The 20,373-nt window shown below is 43.6% G+C and overlaps 1 long non-coding RNA gene across 1 annotated transcript in view; it reads right to left on the reverse strand.

Moving 5' to 3' along the window:
* Positions 1-15,833: 15,833 nt before the first annotated feature.
* The window catches only part of LOC131580394 (uncharacterized), a 50,523-nt gene continuing 45,983 nt past the window's right edge, over positions 15,834-20,373 (reverse strand). Inside the window, exon 4 of the long non-coding RNA XR_009277858.1 lies at positions 15,834-18,509. This is a non-coding gene — a long non-coding RNA (uncharacterized LOC131580394). The remainder of the gene's footprint in view (positions 18,510-20,373) is intronic.

Here is a 20,373-nt window from a genome sequence, read left to right on the forward strand (position 1 = left end):
AACACCAAAACTCAACCAATTTAAACGATTATTAGAAATAAAACTTGTGGCTTGCCTGGTTGTAAGTCTGTATTGACAAAGGTCAAATACTATAATTAGGCAGAAATAACCAACTGAACAAAAAAGTCAAGAGATGGTGAATGACCAAGAACACAAAAGGTCTGCAGCAAACGTTCTGGGGACTGCACTGGATAAAAATCTGAAAGTCAGCCAACATTCCCACTCTGCTGTGAGAAAATCCAACTTGAAACAAAAAGAAGTGCCCTATGACAGACTTTGCAAGAAAGTCCTCCAGTTTGTTCAGTAGTGGCAAAGTCTTAACCGGAATAGGGGCTGCAGTTTCAGGCACTGAATTAAGGATACAGCTAATTTTGGAGAGATCTCTCCAAAAACAGTGAAAATAATCAGAAGATTAAAAAAACAAAGAAACTCAAAAACTGCCACCCCTCGCATGAGGAAAGGACTTTAAAACTAGTATTTAATATTTGGAAGAAAAGCATGAAGGCCACAAGTCTTCAAAATAATATGAGGAAAAAAAATCTTTAATTAGCCATAGTTAAATACTGGCATATATAACCTAAGAATGTTTGAAGCTTTCATTGTTGCAAATTCTTAGAAACAGATCGATAAATACATGTGAGGAAGAGGAAGGTTGCAATTAATCTTGCTTTAGGGCAGTAGGACAGGCTAGGTGACCCATTAGATGAAAATTTCTTCTCCTGTTATTTCCACAAATTTATGATTCCATGTGTGGTGAGCACAGCACCTACACCAGAGCTGCACAGGCACATGAAGCCAGCAGCTCCCATAGGACACTATGAGAGCATTTCAAAATGGAATACTGTCTTTTAGCAAGGGTATTATGGCTAAGATACCTCAGTTTTCAAGCGTTCTAAATTTTGACAAATTCAGTTAGAAATTTCTAAAGGAAGCAGACCATTCTTCTCCAGCTGGAAAATTTCTTTCTGTTTAAGTCACAAATTTGACACAGAAAGGTATTTTTGAGGCAAACTTTCAACCACCTCCTTGTATTGGGTAAGTATATTGGGAATGTGGATTTTTAACTCTAGTCTTCACAGTTTAGATAGAAAGCAGAGGAAAGAAAAGAGGTTAACTTTCACACTGGGGAGGGTACATAGTTGTGAAAAGTTATTACTTATTTAACATTATTGCCAGAGGTTCAGAGAACAGCCCAGGAAGGAAGTGGGTAACACAGCAGAGAGAAACAGGATGCAAGGTTTTTGACTTCAGCATCCTCTTCCCTCTCCTGAGCACAAGGCTGGGGGCAAGACTCAGCCCCCAAGAATTCCCTGGGAGTCAGTGCAGTTTAATGTATAGCTGCTTTAGGCCTCTTAAGTAAAAATACTGATCTAGCGAATAAAATCCCACATCCTGTGATTTCTGGCACCTATGTGATCCTGCACTGTTGCCCTCCTGTCAAACAGGCTCAGTTCAGTGGTATGGTTGGCACTTGGCAGTGAATTATCACAAAACTTTGCTGTTTTAGCTATCTCTTTATCTAGTCTGATCCACAAAGAGCCTCAGCCTTTGGAGTCTGATATTCAAATGTCAGGGCTGTAGTCCCCTCTCCATCTCAGTGTTAATGGTGACCACACCTCTCTCTGCCCCTTGGATTCTGCTGCTTGCACTGGAGTCTGCCCAGACAACTCATGTCACCCTTCCCAGATGGCACTCAGCACTGGGTGCAGTGCAAGGACCCCTGCAGTCCCCAAGAAAATTTCCAAACTGTCTTCATTTCAATTTTGGGTGTGGTGGGGGAAAAACCAACCCAACAACAAAAAACGAGCAAGGAGCTTTGGTCTCATTCTATTCTTCTTCCCTTCCGCCCCTGTGCACTGGCACTCCAAATTCCACTGTCTCCATGGCCAGGATGGCAGCCAACAGCAGCCCTGTCTAACAGGTCAGGAACATGGCAGAGGTAGCACAGCACACAGGCACATAACACCAACTCCCCAGCCCAAAAGAAAAGCGTGGCAGTCATGAAATTTCCTCAAACCCTGGAGGCTTAGTGATGCAGCAGCTTTTCTACAATGGGAATTTTCTACAAAACCAACAACTCCTGCTGGCAGTGTTGTAGTGAAAACTCAAAAGACAAAGGAAGAAAACCTCAGAGGTATTTACATTTTTCATGTAAGATGTGCCAATTTGAATGGGCAGCAAGTATTCAACAGTCAAATCAGTAAATAAATTCAAGGTGCCTAACCCAGTGAAACTCCTTGTGATGCAGGAATACAGGGAATGCAAGTATGGCTGACTAATTAAGCCTAAGGTCTTCTGTGCACAGGAAAGAGACAGCTAAGGTACCTGCACAATTGCTTTTACCCAGGCTTCTGAGGAAATAAACCTAAACCTTTATATTTAACTTCTTGTAAAGCCTATTTCTCTCTGTGCTATCTTCTCAGCACACACACACTCTGCAGAAGAGAACTCCCTTCTGCAACAAGATTGACCTGCCCACACCTCTTGACAGAGCTCTGAGGTGATAGTGAAGCTGAATTATAGCTGGAGTAGGTGAAGCAACAGGCATTTGTTGCTTAAACACTACAGAAGGTGTTACTCTAATTACTGGGGGAGCCCACAGGGGGGTGAACACCAGCTCCCAGCCTAGTGCAAAATGGCAGCCCCTTGATTTGGAGATTAAATTAGTGATTGAGTGTAGAGCAGAAGGGAAATGGGCTGGTGGGGGAGAGAGGACAACATGCTGGTGGGAAAGGAGCTCTTGCTTTTCCTGTCTGATCATAGCACCTTGGCCTTGGCTCTGCAGCCCTGCCAGACCCAGAAAATTTCTTTTTATCACCCCCATCCTAGAAAAGGTTTTTAGTTGAATGTAGCAGCATTTTTCTGAAAAATGACTCAAGCAAAGGCAAAAACAAACAAACAAAACAACCCCTAAAAAATCCACAACACTATAACCCCAGGCAAATTTATGAGGTTTATAAGCATTTCAAATCCTGGGTTATTCCTTCACTAATGGGGTTTGTCTGGTGTTACTGAGACCAGAGCCTGGCCACTGGTTACAAGGAACACAATGGAATTTGAGGCCTAATTAACAAAAGGAGTGCCTCCACCTGTCTTTAACCAGCCCACGTGTTTCCAATTGGGCTTGCAGCCACAAATGGATAAAATTGTGCTAAACAACTCTGAGCACATGACAGAAAAATAGCCTCCTGAGTTATAAGCCAAATCCAGATGCTCGAGGGACCGCAAGAATCAAAACAAGATCGTGTTCAGGGATGTAGATGAGGGGCAAAGGGAAGGATAACTTTGCTGAGAGAAAACCTTTATACTCAGCAGCCTGGTTAGGTGTAAATGGCAGTAGCTGGGAGGCTTGTGGTAAGATATTAGTGACTACCTCAGCGTGAAGGGGTCAGGGGAATGGGCTTCTCCACAACCCCTTATCTCTAACATCTGCAATTAGGACTTTCATACAACTTATTATGTGAAACCTGTGCACTCCAAAGCAGCACAGCTGTTTTGTCCCTGCACATGGCTAGGCATTTCAAAGGAAAACACAGAAAATATCCAGTAAGTAACAACAGAGCCAAGTCAGGAACATTTTGCTCCTCAAAAGAAAAAGCTGTCTCTCAGTTTGGAGAAAGATAAAAACCCTTCAGCCATCTGCTTTTATCCAAGGGCTGTGGTACGCACAATAGCACTGTATATTGACTGCCCAAGCATAGCCCTTTACACAGCTTAGGTGACAGATTGTAACAAGCCTGCTGATACCTCCTGTGACTCTGAATCAAAGGGTTCACAGGCATCACTGCTGGGCTGCAGCTACTCCACTTCTGTAGTTGAAATGTAAATGTAAGAAGCTAATTACAACCTCTTTTCATCCTAAAACAAAGCATTTTATGCTTTGTCCAATAGTTGCTGGCAAGCTGCTGATGCTAATTATTTATTATTTATTATTTATTTATTTATTGGTTTTATTATTGTTAAAAATAATAATTTTAACAAATTAAAAAACTCATAAAAATGCAAAGAATTCAGATAAAATTTTGGGTCCCTGTTGTGTAGAAAGTGCTATCCAGATGGATTATTTGCACCCAGCCCTTAGGTACCCTCAGGGACCTGCTGGAGACAGGAGAATCAGTGATGCTCAAGAGAAATAGTAATGCCTAGTGACACTCCCCCAGCTCAGGGCACACAGATCAAATCACGCCTGCTTTCAATGAAATGTCCTAGGCTGTGCCTTCTGGACTTTTCTAAGTCACTGATGAACCAGAAATTTATCAACTAGCCCTGTCTCTCTGCTTTCCACCAGTAATACAGATGAGTGCCAGCCACAACCTTAGCCCCAGGGTTTAGGAACTCTCCAAATACTTGAACAGCCCATTCCATTTCAGACAGGACCAGTTCTGGAGCTCACTCATGGCCTGCACAGATAAGGAAGAGAGTGCTGCTGCTGTGTGGGTGCAGAGGACAGGTTTAAAGCCCCTGTACAGAACGTGTTCAGTTCCAGAAGAGTCTGGATAGCTTGGTATGAGAGAGAACCTTCTCAACAGCACAGTCTGGGAGGGCAATGCCAATCCTGTGCTGAAGTCGCATATTAGAGAGGAGAAAAGTGCACTGTAGCACTGGTAACAGTCCTGGCCTAACCATTTCATGATCACTTCAATTATCACTAGAACTTTTCTAGCTCTAATTTCTATTAAAAAAAATTAAAATATATTTTGCTAGCTTTAAGATTGTTGTAAGTCTACTGGATTTAAACCGTGTGATAGACATTTCCCATAAAAGCTATGGCAAAAAAATCAACTTAAAAACATGCAGCTTCTGATACTGAGTCACATGTCTCTGGAAAGATGGAATTAGATTACTGTGGATATACCCACTCCACCCTACATGAAACCCTGTGAGTGCACAGGTGGGAAGGCAGCCAACCCAATGAACAAATACAGTCCAAAGCCAAGTACAGGGGAGATGAAGGAAGGAGACGGGTGGGTTATGCCTGGCCAAGTCCTGGAAAGGAACATGAGCTACGTGATCTGCCAGTTCTGCCAGGGGCAAGTTCGGGATGCAGCCAAGTTTCTCAATAACCTCGGTTCACTGTGCCACGGAATCTGAAGCATGCTGTGCTGGTAATCAAGTGTCATGGGCACTGCCAGCTGCTCAGGCTCTTCAGGTCCTGCCCTCACCTCAAGCTGGTGACAGGAATGCCAAGACTGTATTTACAAAGTCCACTTCTAAAAGGGATTATCAGCTCCAGCTTTCTCCCCACAAAGGCTCTGTGTGCCAGCAGGCCAGTCCAAGGAGAGAGGGGCTGCTGAGCCTTGTTTCCTGCTGTAAAAGGGAAATGTGCTGCATAGCATAAAGCAGGGGTGTTAGTGATGCATCCACCTTTGAAGTGCTGAATGCACTGCCTGGAGCTGGTCATTGTGCTGGTTATTAGTGTCTGCTTGGAAACCTAGAGGGAGAGTTGTCCTCTTCCACAGAGCGAAAAGGAACCATCAGACAGGAAAAACAGTACTGCTCTCCTGCCTTCCTGGGAGAAGTTTCTCCCTTGAAAACATCAGTAGCTGTGCTACTAAAGATCAGAGCAAGTCATCAAAACTCTCCTCCCTCCCTGCTGCTACTGACCAGCATTCAGCAAAATCTACAGCCAATCATGCCTGCCCTGCCCTTGGCCATGGCTCCCTGTGACTTAGTCATAAATGCAGATGGGAACACACCTCCCTGCTAGCAGAAGGAAGCTGGTTTGAAAAGAAAGATTTCCTAAGAACGGAATTATGAGAGATCTCTGAGAAGGCCAAGACAAAGTCTATAATGTAGCAAAAGGGGTTTGGATGAAAGAGGACGTAGAACAGGATCCTTGAGAAAAGAGTAAGCTGTAAAAACATAAAGGAAAGAACAGGCATTAAGAGAAGAACAGAGCACAAGGAGAGGGCAGAAAAAGGGCATGGGGAACATGGAAGGTGGAATTCAGTATGGGAAGATGCATTGACATCAACCTGGAAGGCAAGCTGTGCTTGCAGAGATGCTGAGGAGCACACATGGACCACAGCAGCCCTGCTGGTAATATGACAACCACACCTTGATGTCCAAATGTGGAAACCTCTCAGACACACATTCAGACACACCTCTCAGACATTCTCAGACACACCCAGACACAGACACACATTCACACCTGGAGCAAGCTATTTACTAGTGGAAACATATCTGTGGTTGACTCACAAATAAAGGAGGATGTTTTGCTACATTATTTTTACTGTCATAATTAATATCTGTTCTGAAGTGAGATGCATTATTGTAAAATTTCTAGTGTCTCCAGCCAAGCATATAGCACCAACACTGTAGGCACAGAATCGACTTTTGCAGGATTTATCGTTTTGTTCAGCTACTAGTTTCTGGAGTCCACTTAAGAAAAACCTACCACCACACACACAGGAAAAAAAAACCCAAACCAAACAAAGACAAGAAAACAAAACCCAAAAGAAACCCCAGTCAGTTTATTTTGTTTTATATAGTAACAGACTATTGGGATGATTTTTCTTTACATCTAGAAAAACACATGCATTTTATACCTCCGTGCTTTTAGCATGAATTGAAATCTTGTATGCAGCCTGCAGTGTGCATGGGGGGACATCATCAGCAAAATAGTTTCTCAAGTCTGTTTTAAAAGTTGCAGAAATGGAAGCATTAGCCCAAAGTACTCAGTCTAAGCAGACCTGACTTTTGCTTCACGTACAAGTCATATTAAAGCACAAGTTCACATCTAGCTAAAAGGAGAAACAAACAAAACTTGGAAATGGAGAAAGGGATGGCTTTGAAAACTCTTAGACTAGAGTTTTCAAAGTTCCAGTATACCATGGTGCAGATGCATCATCCCATTAATTTTAATAACTACATAAATTCCCTAGGAAGCTGGGAATAACTTCAAAGTTAAATTCTTCTTATATTTGGATACTTCCTTTATTTGACCTGGGTTTGTTCTTTGAAAGGAGAGGTGAAAAGAGTGCTCTGTACTTTCTGCTCAGACAGAGCTCTACAGGCTTCACTGCCTGAGCTTGCTGTGGCCATCATCACTGCTGCCTTCTCTCCCACACCCTCATCTCAAGCCCCCTCGAATGCCATTTGTTTGCCTTGCTGCTGACAGAGACTGTACAGATCACTTGGGAGAGGACAGTAAATCATTACTGTATGACAAGCTGCTTCTGACAACAGGTCCCTCTTGTCCTGTTTCTGGAACTTTTTTGGACTTTGTTTTATGTGTTTTTGTGGTCTGAAATATTCAATAAATCTCTTTGAACCTTTCAGAATCTCCCTTTGTATCTCACTCACACAGTTCTGCAATTACCTGTTGGACTGGGAAGGTCCAGAGCTGACAACTCACTTTTAGCCTGGCTACAGTTACTGTATCATCTCACTATCCAGCTCCTCAATAATTTTCCATATTAAATTTTTATGAACAAAAAAATATTTAAGCAGCTATAGAAAATGCATAAATAGCAAATGCATAAAACCTTGAGCTCAACACCTTTCCATCTGCAAAAACATCCTTATAATCCTGTTATTTTAGACAAGTTCTTCCTCAAAGAAATATAAACACATTAAAACATGAGATCTCTGTGAGAGAACCTTGCAGAAGTCAGGGACTGAGGCTTTCAGCATTTTCACTGTAATTCACTCTCATTCTGCCTCAATTTTCTTCTCCATGACACTGAAATAAGAGCAGGGCAGATTTTCCTTGGTAAAAAAAAAAACATTTTTTTGACAGTTTTGTTTTTCCATGATGGACAAAAAAAAAAAAAATACTTTGTCTGAAAAGTGAAAGTGGGAGTTTGTAAACTGAAGGAGTGGTTGCTTGAAGCAGTTCTCTAGGTAAAATTAGAAATGAAGAAAGTACAGTCAGCAGATGGTGAGCAATTGTGTTGTGCATCCCTTTTCTTTCTTGGGGTTTATTCTCAACCTGTTAACTTCCTGTTCATTGCAATTATTATTATTAATTTATTTCAATTATTAAACTGCTCTTATCTCAACCCACAGGTTTCCTTTTTTTCTGATTCTTCTCCCCATCCCATTGGGGGATGGAGGGGAGAGTCAGAGAGCAGCTCTGTGGTGCTTAGTTGCCAGCTGGGGTTAAACCAAATACTACCCTAAAAACAAAATTGAAAGCTACCCTCAGTTCCACCTAAGGAACATTTAAGAAATATTGTTATCGATACTTACACATACATTTCAGAACCATGATTGTAAGTTAATTTCATTACAATATTTACTCTTTAACAATCTTTGAAATAGATGAAACATATGGTTTACATATGATTCACATCCTTGAAAGACATATGTAATGTCAGTCATTTGAAGAAGTCTTATCCGATTCCATAACATGGAGCAGCACATTAGTAACATGTGTTTTATAATTTTTTCCTGTATTAATCACATAAGAGAAAATGCATGAACATAGTCTTAAGAATGGAAATAAAAATCTCATGAGCTTAAAAATCCACAGTAACCATACAGCAATGACTCTAGAGAGTGAAAAAGGACTTCTAGGCCTAAAGAAACAAAACTGACAAGTTGTAAAGTGCTTTCAATTGTAAGTGCAAAAAACCTTGAAACATAAGAGAAGCATTTTGTTTCTGAATAAATACAGTTAGGCACCAATTCACAGTGGCTTCTGTCTTTCCTTAGAAAGGATTTAATTTTTAAGTAATTCTAAAATAAAATAATATCCCAATTTAAATGTTTAAAGCTCCATGAAAATGGTACTGCCCATTTCAGTTAAGACTAAAGCGCATCTGGAAGACTAAAGCTTCCCTGGAAATTAGCTGTTTTTCCAGTGAAATACTTTATCAGAATAAATACTGCCCAAGCTGCGCAGATATTCAATATACTGGCAGGACAAACACTTCCATGGAAGACCAATAACTCCTACAGGGCTATCCACACAGCCAGAAGTCCTCCACAAGTGTGTGTATCAACTCAGTAGCAATTCCACTGCAGATATGGGGAACTCTTGAGCTAAAGAGAAGAGCTTAAATCCCTGAATTCTGTTTAAATCAACAAACAATATAACTATATTAATAGTTCTGTGATGGTCTTCAAAAAAATCACCCATGAACCAAACACTAACAAGCCCTTCCCGCAAAAAACAACCAGTTCTATGGCCCAGCAAGTTTTTAGATGCAGTATTTTCTAAAACAATGCTTTCTTCCTCCCCATGCAATAAATAATTCAAAGTTGTCATCCCTGCATCTAAAGTCTGCTCATCTCAGAAGTACATCAAAAATCTATGCAGTGAAGTAAAGAAGTTTCCACATTAGCTGAGGGTTGTGAAGTTATTGATAAAATGGCACTGGCTTCTATGGGTTGACTTTTCTGAGGCTTGCTACATTATGAGAGTATTGCATTTAGTCCAGGAGTGGCACTGGAGAAGCTTGAGTTCTCTGAGAAGTAAGCTTCCACAGAATAGTTTGTGAGCAGAGTTGAGCTCATGGTTAATTATCACTTGGGCAGATGCCATCCACATTTTGGCCATTAAAAGAGCTCAAATAACAGCATATGGTTCTGGCAGAGGGCCCTGAAGGGTGAGAGGGATACCACCAGGTTGGAACTAAACACCGTTAGAATCTTAGCTGAAAGCTTGCTATGCAGTTCCCAAAATGTGGGGATCTGCACTCTGCACTGGCACACTTCTGGAGAGACCCATCTTCCCTGCTGAAATTATATTCTTCCCTTAAAGCAATGCTGAGCCTCAGCCTTGCCTCTGAGTGCTCCAGTGGCTGGTGGGATATGGAGGTTTGGGAGCTGCTCTACTGTAGCAATCCCTCTTCACATCATGTACTCCACATGTTACACTGAAATAAAACAGCTGTGAAAGCTCCCTGTTCACAGGACAGTGGTGTGAAGTCTTCTCTGCTAATTACTGTTTCTTAAATGGAACCACATTGGCTGAAAATCCCCTGAACTTGAGAGCCAGGAAGCCACAGCTTTCCTTGCCAGGGGATTCATACAGAGGAACAAACGTGCCTGAACAGAATGGCTGATACACTCTCCAGGGGTGGCCTGGAGCTGTATCACCTGAATTAAAGGGAGCAATAAACCTTTTGAGACCATAAGCCCTTCCCCTGGTTTTAAAACCTCTTCTTCGAAAAGACAGGCCCACAGGTGTTCAAATCATAGCCAGGGTGTGCTGCAAATCCACAGTGGGCATGGTGAGGGCACTTACAGGATCACTCCTTAGTCCCACAGTCCTCTCCACTCTGGCTGGAGAAAAGGAACAGCAGGTCTTACTACAGCCATCATCCTACATACTGACAGCAGCTGCAGTCGCACAAGGGTCATTTGTCCCAGTGTCTGATTCCCAGCACCAGCCTCCCCCTCTATACCAGCTTTGTCCTAGTCCTAGCTCTTTGTTCTATATCATGTCCACAGCTGTAAAACAGGGGAATTCAGGTTCTACATTTCTCAGGCTCCAGGACCCACCAACCCAGGGATACTTCAGCACTTAATGAACTGCCTTCTCTTTTAACAGACGTGCCTCCAGACAGGACAGTTTTGACTAACGCAAAGCTATTCCACACATGTTTTTGATTAGGACCCACCCCATCCCAATATATTCCCTGCACTGCTTTATGCTGTGTTACACAGGTCAGCTTCTAGATCTACGTGTAACATGACAAATTGTCAGTGACAGGGCACAAAGCCCCAGTCCAACAGAAAGGGAGGCCCACGCTACTCAGATCAGGTGTCCACAGACAGCTGCTCCCCTGTCACCTAGGTGACATGAGAATAACATGTCAGGTTACTGCCTGTTGCAGAGTTTTGACTTCACTTTGATAAAATGTTCTTTCTTTACTAGCCAGATTGGCCACAAGGCATTTCCAAGAGATGGGTCCATGTCACCATTGACCTGATGCTCGAAACCAGCTGGGTATATGGAGAAGCACGAGGGACCTAATGGTGCTCTGGGATCTGGCAACCACTCACAAACAAATTTGCTGCTACCTACAAGCCACAATGAGTGAGCTGCTAAGGCCCAGTGCCAGTGCTGATGGTTATGCTGAGAGGCTGTGGGCTTTCCTGTTTCCTGCAGAGACATGCAGGTTAAGGCTCAAACACTCTCTGTGAGAAAAGAAAGTGGCCACAGAGTTCTCATCTGCAGATAAGGCTGAGATCCCTCTCCCACTGGAACCATGAGCAAGCTCAGTGTCATCCTTTGGAGATGGTGGGGTGCAACCTCTTCTGCCACACACTGAGTACCCTCCTGACTGCCTTGCCAGTAGTGTCTGAGCTTGCTTTTACCTCCATGCCTGTCACAAGAGGCTGACCCACAAACAAGCTTCAAACTTTACCTAAGCTTTCTTGAGGTGAGTTTATCTATAGGAAGGGATATTGTGGAAGGAAGTTCTCTTTAACTGCAGACACATTCACAGTAGCTATGAGTGGCCCAGGACAACCTTGGTACCACCTCAAGCTGTACCAGCTGTATTTGCCTAAGGAAACTGTATTACATGACCTCTGACATAAATGTGCTTGCCTTCTCAATATCTATCCCACAGATATGAGGCACCAAATAACTCTGGGACGTCTCGTAGGTCCTCCAGAGAGCACGGAAATGTATCTGCCTTTACAGACTTTCACCCTGTACATTGCCAATGCTATTTCCACCAACTGCACACCCCAAAGCCAGAAACCACAGTTGACCTGTAGAAGGGAAGTACTAAAAATGAACTCATTCCAAAGCAGGAGGGGGACAAGGCCAGTGTACAGAAAGAGTTCAAGAGAGTTGTTGGAGGGAGGAGTAACACAAGGGACTGAAGCAGGTGATCAGTCTCCAACTGGGCCACTCTTCAACAAGGAGTATCTCTGCAGTGGGGAAGATTTTCCCTTTCTTTTCTGTGCTGTGGTGCTCAGCTGCCCCTGCATTTTGCAGGTGCACTCAGCTGAGACTCATCCCAGAGCCCGGCATTCAGAGCACATAAAAGCTCATGCCTCCCCCTGTGCCTGTGTGTCACAACAGTGTCAGCCATGCCATCAGATGTGAACTACAGCAGGGCTATTGCACAGCCCCCCAGCACAGCTCTGGCCTGCCAACCTCTAAAAAGAGCTTTAAAAGCATGACTGAATGAAGTACTTCTACAGGAAAGCAAAGATTCAATACAGGCTTTATAGCCTAGTATTTGCAATATTTTGCCTGCAAAATAGGGTTCTTGAAAGAGTGCATTTGACTTGCTCTAAACAATTTCTTTAAACTTCTCCAGTATGAAAGGCTTCTTCTAGTCTTACACGAGCAAGACCAGAATCAAAATTTGGCCTGTAGCCTTTCCCTCAGGACTAGCTGGGCTGCCTGCTGTACATCTGCAACACAGACTGTATTATTGGGGCATTTGGATCTCCTGTAACCCACCACCTGGTAGCTGTTGAAATCATCTTGTTTCCTTCCATTTACTACTTGCCTTTTTAATTATTTTTTTTTTCTTTTTAAGAATTCAGGCATCTAATCTGATTAGGTGGTTCAGAATTTCTTAGCAATAAAAAAAAGCTGCTAGAAATGTTGAAATGCTCTTGGCCGTGTCCTGTCAGACTAATCCAAACCTCATCGGTTTTCAACAAGTCTCTGCGAACACATTCAATTGATATGAAATCAAACAGACAAGGACGTTTTGCTGGAGCCAGTTGGTTTTGCTGAGGGTAAATCACACCCAGCTCTAACCCACAGCCATGCTCTGCAGCCAGCACAGCTATTTTGGTCACACAACCAAGCACACACACAGATGCCTTCTCTCCCGTCAGGCTGTTCAGTGATGGTCTTCTATAAAATCCTGGTTGCATATCAGCTTCCTCCAGGAAAAAAAAGGCCATGTCCTTAATTTTAAACTAAGGGCAACTTTAATATGGGATTTGCACTTTTTGAAGGAGATTTTGCCTTTGTTTTTAAAGAAAAAGGTGACTGATCTGGTAAACTTGGAAAGAGTAATTTAAAGTTATTAAATTAGGTTAGAAGAGAAGCTAGGCTTCCTCTAGCCTAACATGTATCTCTGAAATACGCAGTGTTATACATCACTTACCCAACTGGAATTTACCTGAACGTAGCTGCTATCTTTTGCACAAAATGAGGAGCAGACTCATTTTTCTGAGGGGAGGTACATAGCCTACACACAGACACGTAGGTAAGAGGAGAGTGTATCTACAGAACAGAGACCAGGGGAGGCACGCAGGACAGAGCACAGTGCTGGGAGTCAGTGCGTGAGAAACGCTGACAACACAGATGGGTTTAGACGGGTGCATTGCAAAGGGTAAAGTGCTTGTAAACAGAGTACCCAAGCCAACATCTGCCCTCCTGTACACGCTCCACGAGCAGCCCCTTCCTGCCTTGCTCCATGCCCCAAACAAGCAGACCAAGCAGCCCATTCGGGTCAAAGCAAAGGCAGGGACACAGCCTGTCAGCAGGGGCTCGCCAGCCCCTCACCACTGAAAGCAGCGGGATCCCGCCTCCTGCCGTGCCCACACGGCTCACAGAACAGGCACGGAGCAGCCCCAAGGCCCTGCAGAGGCACACGCTTGCCGGGAAGCCCTCCCAAGTGGCCAGGCTGAGGAGAGGGGGCAGGCCCGGCAGGAAGGGTTACCCCATCCAAGGGCCTCCAGCTGGAGAAGAGCAGACGGGAAGGGCTCGTGGATGTGCTTGGGGCTGTAGGTGTGGGCCAGCCCGTCCCGCAGAGCCCAGGGCAGGGGAAGGGGCCGGGCCTTTCACCGTGTGTGTGGGCTGAGCGGGGCATGGAGACCCCCCAGCAGCCACCGGCCCGCAGACACTGCCCGCACAGCTACTCCTGTGCTGAAGGGCAATTAAAGTCCTCATTAGCTGTAATTAGCAGGCGCCTGACACCCCTCAACAGAAGCACAGCAGCAAAGGGGCCTCTCTGTGGCAGGAGAGGGCCGAGGGAAGACAGTTTTTGTGGCCTGTTTTATGAGCTCCTGTATGTCTGAGCTCCCTTCAGCTGTGCTGGAGCCTCACTAGAGGCAGCACCTGTGCACAGGATTCTGATCTGCATCACACCACTCAGCTGGGAATCCCCACTGATTTCAGCAGGTTGTGGATCACCCCTTGCCTGAATAGGCTTGGAATAACAGCCAGGCAGAGCCTTAAGCTGAGCTGAGGCACCGGCATAGGCTGTTCTGGGGCTGGGGACTGTGTGCTGCTGGCTGGACTGAGAGCAGCTCCCAGCAGTAACACCAGCCCTCCTGCTTGGTGCCTCTGTACTCTAAAACATACAAACCAAGGTCTCCAGAATCCTCCTACCCTGGATGACCCCTCTTGCCAACCATCCCATCCAGACAAGTAGTAGGAACTTTACCTCATATTCCCAAGGTGGATAAAAAGTTACCCAGGGCAGGGAGACCTGACTACACCCTTGTAGTCAGACACATTATTCACTGCACTGCTGGTCCTCAGCAAGTCAAGGACATCAGGCAATACAATTTTTCCAACTTCACATTCAAATGGAAAGGGGTTCCTAAGTGGGCCACTGACCATTTGGTACAACTTACTTGCTTCAGCATTTGTGAGTGTCAAACTGCTCTGTCTCAACAAGGCTGTTAATGTGTGTAGTCCAAAAGACCTTGATTATTTTTAGGACAAAATTATCTTGGGGGTGAGTGAAACCAAGAGGCAGCGTAAAATCAGAAGAGAGGAAAAACTAGCAAGTGTGTGCTCCTGTTCTTGCTTCACTTTGAATTGGTTTTACATGGGGCTTTGCTAACTGGGTGCAAGGCTATGGGCTGATGCTCTTCAATTCCTAGCCAGTGTTGTGCTGTTTCTCCCTGTGATTTCTGTGCTTTCACCAGGCTGGTGCTGCTGCCTGCCTAAGTGCACTGCGACACGAGCAGGAGAAGATAGCAGGGCAGAATGTCACTGGGTGGTTATGCCAGAGCTGCTTGGAGAATTTCTCTTTGAACAGCCAGTAAGACAAATGCTCACTCTACTTTTTGCAGCAGAAAGGCTTTGGATCCTCTTAAAAGCTTTTCCCAATCAGCCACCAACCTGTTTATTGTATGTCCACATCCTTTGATTAGTTCTTAAGCACCTGGCCTTTGCTTTGCAGCACACGATCTTCCTGCAAGCCTTAATGCATTTATCTTCACAGATAAATGTGAGGGAAGGGAAGAGTTACAAATTTCCTTGGACAGAGCAGATCTTTTGATGCACGTCTCTTAAATCCTAGACCAGCCATTAAATCCCTCCAATGTTTAGTGGTCTCCAACTTGTTCTTTAGGTCATTCATTATTTATAGTATGTGTCTGGCTGTACGGTATTTCATTACCACTGGAGGAGGATGGCAAACACAGAGTCAGGAATCTGTGTCCTCCTTAGCCTCAGAGACACTGCAGAACTTCAGACTCCTTGAAGCTAATCCCATGCTCTTTTAACTAATTTGTTAATTTTTTCTTTATAGGAGGGGAAGGGATCCATCAATGTGATGTACAGGTCCTACATCTGCCAGTTTGTCATATTGAGCCTGCCAGCTGAATATAGAGAAAAGCTCATAGAAATCAGAGTACCATAAAAAATGTCATTATTTCTAGTTCACTTATTATCTCCAGCAGTGGCTCTTGCTGCAACTTCACAAGAAGAAAAAGCCCTTCACAGTTGGGTTCTTCCCATGAAGCACCTACTAACGAAGTTCCACTGTTTATCTTAATGTGATAAGTAGCCTGAGCTCTCCAATTCCTGTAGTGCAAAGGAATAAAAACCTCTCAGATAATTTTTTGGGGTGTGTAGCTTCTCACCGCAACCTCTCTAATTTTTCAGTTTCTTTAAATGTAAGCCCCATTTTAAAAAATCCACAACAAAGGCTTGGAAGGGTAGGCAAGATCTTTTATTAGACTAAATGACATAGCTGGAGAAACCAGACAAGCCTTCAGTTAGTAAAGACTAATAAAAGATACTGCTTTTCTCCAACATCCCTGCCTTGCTTGTAACCTTAAACCACCTCATCTTCAGCAATTCCAGTGCCACAAAGAAAGCATAGAAATCTTAGAAAGGCTGAACATCTAATCTGTATTGCAACAAAACAGCATTATTATGAGGACTGCACTGCCTGGGCTGGTTTGTTGTTGTAGGATAGCTCTCCAGTACTAGGCAGCTCCTATGTCTTAAACATAAATCTCCACTAACACCATTAGTTTGAGTTCAAAACCAACAATGGTGTACTCAAATTGCAATAAATTAGTTATGTAGGGTAACACAGAGAAATACCAAAAACTACATTAAGTCAAGGGGAATACAGTAAATATTTTGATAAGCTGTTGTCAAAGCACAATGCCACTATTTTTAAGCTATAGCTTCAATCTTTGGCTACAGATATTGAGTGAGCTCCCTTTGCATATTCCTGATTTGTCTTCTCCTCAGACTTCAAAGTTAGAGCTGGGGTAAAACATCCTCCCACCTTCAGGCAAGTTTTGAGATACAGCTGCCCAGGATGTACCTGAGCTGAGACCCTGCAGTTCTCTTTCCCAGCAGCTAATGCAGCACCTGGGGAACAACCTAATGACAAAATATCACATGTACAGAGAAAAGCATTTCAGGAAAGCATCATTCCTAAAGAGAATGATGCAGACTGTAAATCTATCCAGCTCGGCCTCCCCTACAGCTGGGAAGGTCTCTCACTTCAGATTCCCTCCATCTGTCTTTTCAGCATCAATCTACCACCACAGAAAGCTGCTGACAGATGGCCCTGATTCACACAGCCATGCAGGAAATCCCAATAACCAATTATCACTGTGCAGGAATTCATCTCACAGACAGGCATCCCTGCCTGCCAGTGTCTGCAGCTTAATACAGCCAAGTACCAGCATCATTGTAGCAGCACTTTTAAAATTTAGTTTTAAACAAAATTTCAAAAATCAGCAGTGTCATGAGCCTCATGCATTCTGCCTTGTTCAATAATGCTAGTGGCAGCTGCTTATGCCAGAGGGCTGGGAATGGTTTGTTCTTTTTCGTCAGAAAATAAAACCAGACTTCAGAGAATGTCATAAAGTTTCAATCAAGAGTAGACCTGCCCTGTATTCTTCTCACCCAATATCTTGTTCCCAAGAGCAGTGTGGAGCTGGTGAAGCAGCTGTGAGATAAACCCTCAGTAGATCACACTCAGTAATTAGGGTTTCTCTGCCTGCTCCCATAACCATCCCAGCAGACTTGCATGAATACAGCCCTGACCACTGCAGCTACCCCAACACCAGTGCAAGAGAGAACATCCTGCCCTTTGTGCTCCTCCATAGCAAGGGAAATAAGTTGTACCAATGCAAAAGACATCACATCCTTGACATCAGAGCTGAGTTGATGTAACTAACACAAAATTACATCTTTACAGAATTATACTGACCAAACTTCTATGAGGAGACCGGGACACGGAGAATAGCTTGATGAAAAACAGTGTCTTAAAGTAAAATGAGTAAAAAAAAAATATGTTCTGGATCAATTATTTACATGCTGCCCCAAATCCCATATCTTCAGACCTGGTAAGGAAAGGATATTTATTTTACAGTTAAAGAAAGATACCAGGAGATACAATAAGCTATTTCAGACGCTAAATGAAAGCATTCCTGAATGCTGAAAATGATTGTGTACAGAGCAGGCACATAGAAGGAGCCTTTGAGAATCCTGAATGAGAAAATAAATCTCTCTTTATTTGCCTTGGAGAGTCTTTTTTTTGATGTCAGCTCAACTTTTCTTTGAAACCTTACCATCAAGTTGCATAGTGCAAAAGGGAAACAGAGATGTTTATTTATTAGCAGAGAATCACAAGCCACTCTCTGCCCAGGATGATCTCTGCCCTCTTACAACTGCTGAGATGGCAAATACATCTCCTAATCCTGGACAATGGTATTGCCTGGCATAAGAAGCCCCAGCAGCAGTTTGCAAACCCCATCTGTATGAGGGGCACCCAGAAGGATGTGTGAAAAGATTCAAAGCAAAGGGTGAAATGGCTTGAAATTGCATTTGTCATATTCTATTCTTTATGAGTATAGAAATATAATTTTTACTCCTGTTCCCTCAGCTAGGACTGTAGGAAAAATCACCATATTTCCTGAATAAGTGAGTGGAAAAAAAGACCATTTGGAATTAAAAACTAGTTTGTAGTGCAAAGGTGAAAATACAAGTTTTTCTCATGTATACTTTCAGTGCAAAAGCAGCCTTCCTGTTAAATCCTTGGTAATTTCATAAGGTAAGCAGCTTGTAACAAAAAAGCACTGAAAAACATGGTAAACTTCTTGATTATCAGGAGGTTACAACCTGTTACAAGCTCAGTAACTCCTCAGTCCCTAGCCAAAGCCCCTACCACTCTCATGATACATGAACCATGCAGAGAGGTGAGCTCTCTCCACAGTGGACTCCTCTTGGGGGTCTGAAGCCGTGTGTGCAGGGACAATGGGTGGGTGTTTCATGCTGCCAACAGCTGGTGGTGGGACAGAGGCTGGGATCTCACCCAGGCTGCTCTCAAACAGCAAACCATCTCCAACATGAGCTGGATTTGGGCTGGTTCCTAGAAAGAAAAAAAGAAAAAATCTGAGCGATTTTGTTACTGTGTTTGGATTTTCTTCAAATGTGTCTTCACAGGCAGTGGATATATCTCCACATGGACTTGTTAACTGCTTTCCTTCTCCCCAGGACTGGAATGCCTGAATGTATAATTTTCCTTCTACCTTGAAAATGTAATTTTCTATTGCCACCAATGCCAGCAATTCTTGCTAATGCTTTAAAGAGAGCCTTGCCCTCATGTTCATCTCTGTGTTTTGCAATCCCTCCCACTTAATGGCTGTCTGTAGTAGATGGGGAGCCTTAACCAGGTGGTGGATCAAGGCCATTGGGAGCCACCCAGCACTCAGGAAGCTCTGGGCACTGTTCCTGGGGTTACACATGGGGCAGTGCAGCGAGGGGCCTGGAGAAGCAAAGGTCACAGCCACAGCCTGGGATACAAGCATGTAACTGCAGCCTACTGCACCACTTGTACACCATGGGAGAGAAAATCCCATCACTTCAGCAGGTGCCTTCAGACAGACCCTCTGTGCTGAAGCAGTGCTTTCTCAACCAAGAATGGCCTGATGCATTTTCTCCACCATCACAAACCTTGATGCCTTCAGCCAGCTCCTTGTTTTCAGAGATTGTTTTCAGGAAACCAAATCTTAAAATCTCAAACTGTTTGGTGCAGGTGATCTCTGAAATGAAAACTAAATAGATCTCCCCTAAAATGAACTATTAATACTGGTATTGATCCAGGCTCTGAGCAAATAATTGAATATACTTCTACTATTTGGATGACTAAATATTTCCAATAAAGAGCATTATGAACAATGCATAATATGTTTGCTTTGCAGGAAGGCTTGAGGATTTAAAGCTCACGTTAGAAACATTAGCTGCTGTCACTAATGTGACTTGCTGACTTGAATGTTTATTTTTTCTGATTTTTCCCTCATTCCCTCCAATTTTCCAATTAAAACTTAATCGCCTACCCACTCAGTCACTGCAGAAGTGATAGGGAGATTATAAGCTGTCAGAAAAACCTTCTTTGGTCTCACATTTCTCTCTGGCAACACAGAGAAAAGGTCAGTTCTAGTGCTGGCCTACACACTAAGCCACACTTGTGGCTTAAGCCCTTGCTTTAGGAATGTTCATTGGGTGTTGGGTGGTGTGTTCATGTCCCATCTGGCTTCAGCTTTGCCTGAGTGTCTTCTAATGAGCTGCATTGCCATCTCATCAACAGAAATCCGGAGCCAGCTCCTGGGTGACATATTCCTCCAGGGTACATTCCTCTGAATTGGATATGTTAATCTGATTTTATGGCTTATTTCCATAGGTTGAATTAAGATAGGGTTGTCTCTGTGTATGTGAAATGAACACAGAACAGCAGACCTGTGTCCAGCTGAACAGCTGTCCAATTGAGAGGAATTTCTGCAAAGATCATCACCTTGAAAAGCAGGCTGAGTAGGGACAGCACAACACTTTACCTGCTAGGAGACCACAACAGCTTACTGCTATTGCAGTCATTTCCTTAAATAAGCCTGTAGCTCTAAAATGACCAAGGACTAGTTTAAGCTTGTAACCAGAGCAGTGGCTGGAGGGAGGCTGTAAAGGCAGTTTGTGTATATGTACAGTGATAGCAGCAAGAGAAGAGATTAGATAAACAGAAGATCATTTTTCAGCATCGTGTGCCTCACAAGTCTCTCCTGGCAGGAGATGTATTGCATCCACTCTGAAACAATTAGCCGACCTGACAAGCAGGGAATATTCACTGGGGGTAGGTAGCAAGGGTGATTTGCACTGAGACCCCCTAGGCTATCAGAAGAGCAGAGGCCAGGGTTTTTCTGGATACTTTTATGGCCAGCTGTTTATTTTTAAAATTAATTTAT

The sequence above is a fragment of the Poecile atricapillus genome, chromosome 6 (assembly GCF_030490865.1).
Source record: "Poecile atricapillus isolate bPoeAtr1 chromosome 6, bPoeAtr1.hap1, whole genome shotgun sequence".
Taxonomy (NCBI): domain Eukaryota; kingdom Metazoa; phylum Chordata; class Aves; order Passeriformes; family Paridae; genus Poecile; species Poecile atricapillus.